Source organism: Podarcis muralis, chromosome 13 (genome assembly GCF_964188315.1).
Source record: "Podarcis muralis chromosome 13, rPodMur119.hap1.1, whole genome shotgun sequence".
Classification (NCBI taxonomy): domain Eukaryota; kingdom Metazoa; phylum Chordata; class Lepidosauria; order Squamata; family Lacertidae; genus Podarcis; species Podarcis muralis.
Genome location: NC_135667.1, coordinates 21,519,743 through 21,526,636, shown reverse-complemented (window position 1 = coordinate 21,526,636; position 6,894 = coordinate 21,519,743). Strand labels below are relative to the sequence as shown.

Sequence of the window (6,894 nt, the reverse complement as noted above, 5' to 3'; positions counted from 1 at the left end):
GCCCTGAAAGGGCCCCAGAGCTGCCTCCCCTTTCCTCCACCCGCCCCCCACAAAAAGAAAGGGCTCAAGAGAAATTTGTTTCGGTTCCGTAAGATGCTTCTATAGTCAGGCCTTTGTTCCACATGTACACGCCCTGAGCTTTACCAGAGGATGCAGGTGTCTGCGGCCCCCCGGGACCCTTCTGCTCCCTTTGTTTTGCTGGAGGCAAACCTAGCCAGAAGCTGCCCCCACAAAGAGATCAACCACAGCTCCTGGGTGCATCAGGTGGGAGGGGTGTGCAAGACTCTGAGCTCGGGGCAGGAGGGGGGGATGTTTGCAATTTCCTGCCCCAGTTCGGGGAGAGAGGCCTCTTGTCGTTTCCTGTGGTTTGGGGCAGGGAGGGGAGAGATAGCAAACAGTCATGTGATTATCTCTCTCCCCAAGTGGGAGGAGACGCGAGGCGGGCTCAGTGCGGCAAGGCGTCTATAAATGGGCCAAGCACTGGCACTTCCATCTCTTGACTTCAGCTGGCGACTGGTCTCCCCGGCTGGCCCGGTAGATTGCAAGCGACCCAAGAGGTAGACTGCTGTGGGCTGACAGGATCCCTGGGCGGGGAGTTGGGAAGAGCGGGGCTACTTGACTGAAGAGTCCTGGGTTCTAGCTGGGAATGCAGGAGGGCAGGAAAGGGCTGTGCAATCAGAGATAAGGCGGCTGAGGCTCTTGGAGAGAGCACGCTGCATCCATGCGCTGGGTGGGTGTTATGCTCTAGGACTCCTGGAGTTCTATCATCATGTCTAGGAAGGAACAAGAGGAAGAATGAGGCTGGTGTTTGGGAGACAGAAGGATGGGGATCTGGGCCAAAGCTAATCTTAGTCCGTCTTCTTGTTCGAAGAACAAAACCTGAATTTTTAAAGAGGGGCATGAGGAATTGGGAGCATGCGGGGGTGTTCATCGGCATGTAAGCTATTAGTTCTAACTCCCCCCCCCCAGCCCTCCTAAACAGGCGTAGACTGGGAAGTAAGAATAGGGAAGTTCCGAAAGATGTCACACGGGTGGCTTATGCAAAGGGGAAATATGGCGGCTGTGCACAGTCAGTGGGTGCACACTCATGCTTATTCAGGCCCTTCACTGAAAGGGCGCTGTGAAATTTCAACATGCCTGCCCTCTACTGATAGGAAAGAAGACGAACACCTCTGTTCAAGCAAGCAACAGTTGATTGACCTTGCAGCCATTTTCCTAACCTGTCCTCCTCCTCTCTCTGGTTTTTAGGGCAGCTCCTTTCTATTGCAGAAATGTGTGGAGTTTGGCAGGAATGCCCGTCCCCGCAGCATTTGACCACAAGAGTCTCTTTGATGAAACATGAGCTGGTCTGGGATCATTGCCTGGGGGTCTTGGAGGACAGTTCCACTGCCATCGTGAATCTCGTTCCAAGAGAAGTCTATGGACCAAGACAGTTGGTAAGATACGGAACATGGAGATCCTTTCCCCACTTTTGGAATCTAACAGGGGTAAGGAGGAGGGATAATAAACACCATTTCAGGTTATTTTCCATTTTAGAGCATGTGGATAGTGAAGATAAGGCCTCCTTCATGCTGTGCCCAAGACGTACTTACAAGCAGTGCTCAGAAGGAAAGCAGGGGGAATTTTGCATAAAGGTGTTCAGGGTTGTGGGGCAAGTAACTAATGTATGAAGGATTCAGTCTTAACCCCAAACAGGAACTTGCTGAAAGGGCAGGGAGAGAAAGTAAGAGATAGAAAACAGGAAAGGCAAGAGATACAGCGTATAGATCAGCCTTTGCCAACCTAGTGCCCGCCATCTAGGCAAATGAAAGCAAACAAGACTCCTAATGTCCCCTGAATACCAGTCACTATATTAAAAAACAAAACCTCATTAAGTTTTCTGTTAAACCAAATGGGTTGCATCCAACTAAGTTCTAATCAGAGTAGACACATTGAAATTAATGAACCTAAATTAGTCATGCTAATTATATTCAATGTGTCTGCCATGTGTAGGATGAACATTGGATACAACCACCCCAGCTATTGTGGAAGGAAAGCTCCAACTATTTCTCTGTTGCTCTCTTGAAATCAAAGGTATAGCCACATATTATTGCATCAAACTGAACAAACCATTTTGCATCTATTATGGGGAAAGTCTGACAGTGCAGTCCTATGTGTGTCTACTTAAAGAAAGTCTCATTAAGTTTAATGTGGCCTTATTACTGAACTGACGCTACAATACTATGGAATTTTACTCAGGAGTAAGTCCCACTAAAATCAGCGAGGCTTACTTCCAAGTAAGTGGTTCTTAAGGCCTGTTTACACATTAATAGTTTTATATGTTTAATCTTAGTTGATAATCTATTTACTCTGCCAATTTCCTTAAATTTCCTTAACTTAGAAGACAATTCTATGCAGATATATTAAAAGGAAAACTTTACACTGTATATAAATAGGTAAACTGTTCTATAGGTTGGGGTAAAAAAAACCAACACTCCCGAGTTGCCAAGTTTGCTGAAGTTAAGTTGCCTAGTTCTTTTAGAACCAAAACATTACAAGACTAAGCCATTTCCACAAAACCTGTAGTTTATGTGAGATCAAACCTAGAATAAATTTTCCCACCCTAGCATATTCTCAAGATAGTTTTGCAGAACACGAGCCCTTCTCAGAGTGCCATACATGACTGGGCCTGTGTTCAATATAGTGCATTACAATCAGACGTCCCCACTTTGTAGCCTACCTGAATCTGCAAATTCTGTATGGGAAGGGAGATCCCAAGAATTTCGCTCAGTGTCAGAGGCCCTTTTTCCCCAACCTTCACCTCTTTGTTCTACTAAGATCTACCAGGGGGAAAAGCAGGGTCCTCCTCATTGTACCCCAATTCTGCAGAATTTTCTCAATTAAGAGACCTGCCAAAACTTCACATTATAACATTTTTTTAAAGGACAGTACTTAAAACGTTTTTTAAAAAATAATAATAATAATGCTTTGATTAGAAATACAATGGTTGTTTTAACGGGCTTGGGATTGATTGCAGCTTTGTCCCTTTGGGATTGGGAAGGAGGCAAAATACTTTTTAAAAATACACTTTCATTTTCCTTATGGTAGCCTATATGGGCAGGGATCTAAGGAGTTACTTTGCCTCGTGCAATGCATCTGTACTGACCTAGTTTTACATTTTAACACTTGCCGCTCACACGCGAGCACACACACAAGATCCACCAGCATTACATTTGTCTCGCCCATTAAACTGGCACACAGCCCGCTAATCACTTGCATGTTTCTAGCAAGGAGGCAATTATTAGATGTATTCAAATTATTCAACCATGCAACTAGCTGGCACCAACTAGTTTCATGGGCTATTGGATCCTAGCCTTGAAAACCTTTAAATGTTTATAATTCTGAAACTCAGTGATGTGTGCACTACAAAAAAAAAACAGAACTATAGCTAACCCACATGTAAAATTCAAATTAAATAATCATAATATTTGGTGGACCGGCTTGAAGAAGAAGAAGAGGAAGAAGAATTTGATATATGGTTATAGAAAGCCTCTACCCAGACAATTTTCTCGGTCTTCAAGGCCAATTGCTCATCTCTCTTAAATTTTATCAGAAATAGCAGAGACCTACTCCAGACTTGATGAGCCACACACTCCAGTCTCCACAACATTTCTTTCTTTAACTCTCTCAAGAAAACATAAGATCTTTGGTTAAGGGGTTAAATACTAAAAAAAGCAATGCCAAAAAATTCCCACTCAGCTAGTTTCATTAAAATGCTCTACTTAGTTCCCTATTCAGTTTGTCACCACTAGTGAAAAATGGTTGAGCTTTTCTCATAAAGCCACAGGAACAGGCAGTAAGTAACCACTAATATAATGTCCCCCAGTAAACTACCCTCTAGATTTAAGCATGTGAGACATAAATTCTAAGTAGTTATAGCACAGCAGAACATAGGATCTGGAGCAGTGAGGGAAACTATCTGGAAATCTTTTAGTTGAGTTATGGGGTTTCAAGTAGGATATCTGGATTATGCCCTCCGCTCATATGTTGGGTGAACCAAAACACGTGTATTTTTATTATCAATTATCGGAGCCAGCGAAATCAGAGGTGGCTGGGAGTCAGATCCTCTGTTCCAAACTTCCCCAGACTTATTTGCCATTATGATTATGAATAGGTCAGTCACTCTCAATGTGACCAGCACTTTAAAGAGCAGCAACTAAAACGCCAGTCCCTGCCCCAAGGAGGTTACAATCTAATATCTGACAAAGGGGTTGAGATTGAACAAATGAAAAATATATATCCGGCTTATTTGTACACACTTAGATCTAATATATGGGGATTAAGGGACCGTGCCAAATGCTTGACAAACAATGTGGATTTCGAGGAGTGATTTGATAGAAGGGGTGGGGGGTGGGGACTTCTCATAGTTGTGCTGGGAAGAGAGTTCCAAGCACAAGAGACAGCAAAGGGGAAGGGAAGAAATTGGATTATGGTAGCAAGCGTCCTCTGGGTGGTGGGATAAAAGAGGATGAACACAGAGGCATTTGCTCTGCCAATGATGTGTTTGCCTTTTACTTTGGGCTCAGAACATCCCCGTAGGAGAAAGAGGGCAGGCTGAGGGCATCAGCATGCCATCAATTGCCACATGAAGTGGGTTCTCATTTGCCCTTTCTTCAAAGGCAGCCAGCTCCAATGACCATCTGAAAATCCGAACCACATGAACTTGTTTTTGCTTCTTTCAGTTTTTATCTGTGCATATGCCTTAAATGAACTTTTACCTTTCTGCAGAGAAAGAGAGGCAGGCCCCTTTTCCAAAGACAATGAAAGGAACCAGGCACGGAAGGCGGAGAAGGATAAAGGCAAGTAAGTATTTGCAGGTGTAAAGGAGCTTTTAAATATTTACTGCAATATTTTGCTGAACATGCAAGTCTCCTTCAGTTTTGTTCCTCGCTTCCTAATGCAGAATAAAGCCTTATGTAGTCTGTGAGCCCTATGGGGAAGGAAGGACGTTTTTTAATTCTGTAAAAACTGCTGTCTCACCCAAAACCCACAAGGCAGGGTAAGTCAAACCTCCCCTCCTGCTAGTATCTCTCTGTTATTTCACAACCAGGGAGCTGCCAGCGGGCGGGCGCAGGGGAGATTAAAGGGGGTGGGGACCAGCTCACAAACAGCCAGCGACAGCTGAAGAAGACGCCGAGAGCCAACCCATGACCAGCAGCTGCACTTTATGGACAGTGGACTCATCCATAAAGTAGAAAGCACTACTAAACGCTCGTGTCCAAGTGTAGTGTTTCCTACTTTATGGATGAGTGTACTGTGAGCAACGGAGGCAACAAGGAGGAGCAGAGACTGGCACAAGACCAGGGAAAGGGTGGAGGGGAGGGGAAGGTGGAAATGCCACATGGCCATAGACAGGAGGGCATCATGGTTGAACACACACAGCCGGACTGTCACTCAAATACAGATGCATCTCTTTCCCCAAAATATAGTACATGACACTCCCAACAATAATGCTTGTAACATGTGACTCATAACTGAATCTAAGTAGGAGGTAGGGGTGGAGAACAAGACCTGGGGGGGAAGGCCCATTTATTGGCATCAACTAAGGATGCTCAGAAGTTATTCTGCCAATACCCTCTTTCCAACTTTGCTACAATCTGTGCATGATACCTTCTACCCTGCCACACACCCCTACCTGAATATGCTTTTAGAAAGTAGAAGGGTTTGGGAATTTGCTGGGGGCAGAGTAGGGGGCGAGTAAAATATCACATGATGCTTGGTACATGTATATGGAAGCTGGCCATACATGTGCAAACACCCCATGACCAACATACCCTTAAAGACCTTCGTTGTTTGGGTAACTGTCTGAAGGTCACTAGCTGTGATTATGTGCTTGAAAGGAGAGGGGACAGGTATTACAGGATGTTTGCATTACGAAAATAAACTTTCAACACAGTTGCATCTTTGTACTTATTCACAAGAGTGGGGGAAGCTGTGCTTGGCCGGAGGGTGCGGGGGGGGGGGGGAGAGAAGAAACAGGAGCAGAATTTCACAAGTGTATCTCATTTTTGAATTTTCACTTAAGAATCAGCACTACAAACTTTGCCAACCTATGCCGTAAAATTTTTGGCCTGGCTCCAGAGCAAGTCACTCCAATTCTGATGAAATCAGTGTGGAAAGTTACTCATGACTGATTGACATCCTACTGGTTTCACTGGGAACGAAGTTGAATTAACTTACTCTGGATTCAAACCGTTACATGCAACCAATCCACTAATCCACATACAGCTGAAAGCATCCTACTACTAAATTCACAGCATCACCGCATGATACAGGCAAACGGGCACAAAAAATGAATCAGGCAACACAGAATCAAACTCTGGGGGTATTCTGCTCATCACTGCAATCTCATGCACTGAGATTCTTACTTTCCATTTAAAACCAGTAGTCTAAGGCAGGGGTTTCCAAACTGGTCAACAAGCTTCATTCCACATTGTGACACTGGATTTGTGGTTTAGGATGGGAGACAGCACATTCATCACATTAAATATCAGCACTGGCTCTTAATTGTATTTTATTGTTTCTCGTACTACTTATTTTACAACCTGAATTTCATGGAATTCAGATTGTAATACAATATATAAGAAATTAAAGCAACCGTAAAAATACCTTTATAAATAAGCATCTGGCACAGTGCATTGCAGCTGCTATGGCAGGCAGAAAAATAATTAAGTAGTCTGCCACGATCCTAAGCGACTATCAAGTGGTCCATGGGGAAAAACACTTGGGAACTACTGGTCAAAGGCAAAATAATGCAAAAACAGGGTAAAAACAAGGTGGCTGTTGCAAGTAAAGCATGGACAGGGAATCTGCAGCACTTCAGATGTTTCTGGACTAAACTCCCATCAGCCCAGA

At 44.2% G+C, this 6,894-nt stretch overlaps 1 long non-coding RNA gene across 2 annotated transcripts; it reads left to right on the top strand.

The window, feature by feature from the left end:
- Positions 1–481: 481 nt before the first annotated feature.
- LOC114581442 (uncharacterized) lies at positions 482–5,935 on the top strand. Of its 2 annotated transcripts, XR_003703335.2 has the most exons (3): positions 482–557; positions 1,249–1,436; positions 4,768–5,935. It is a non-coding gene; the product is annotated as an uncharacterized LOC114581442 (long non-coding RNA). The 2 variants fall into 2 exon arrangements; XR_013390390.1 differs by having other exon boundaries at positions 1,249–5,935.
- The last annotated feature ends 959 nt before the right edge of the window (positions 5,936–6,894 follow it).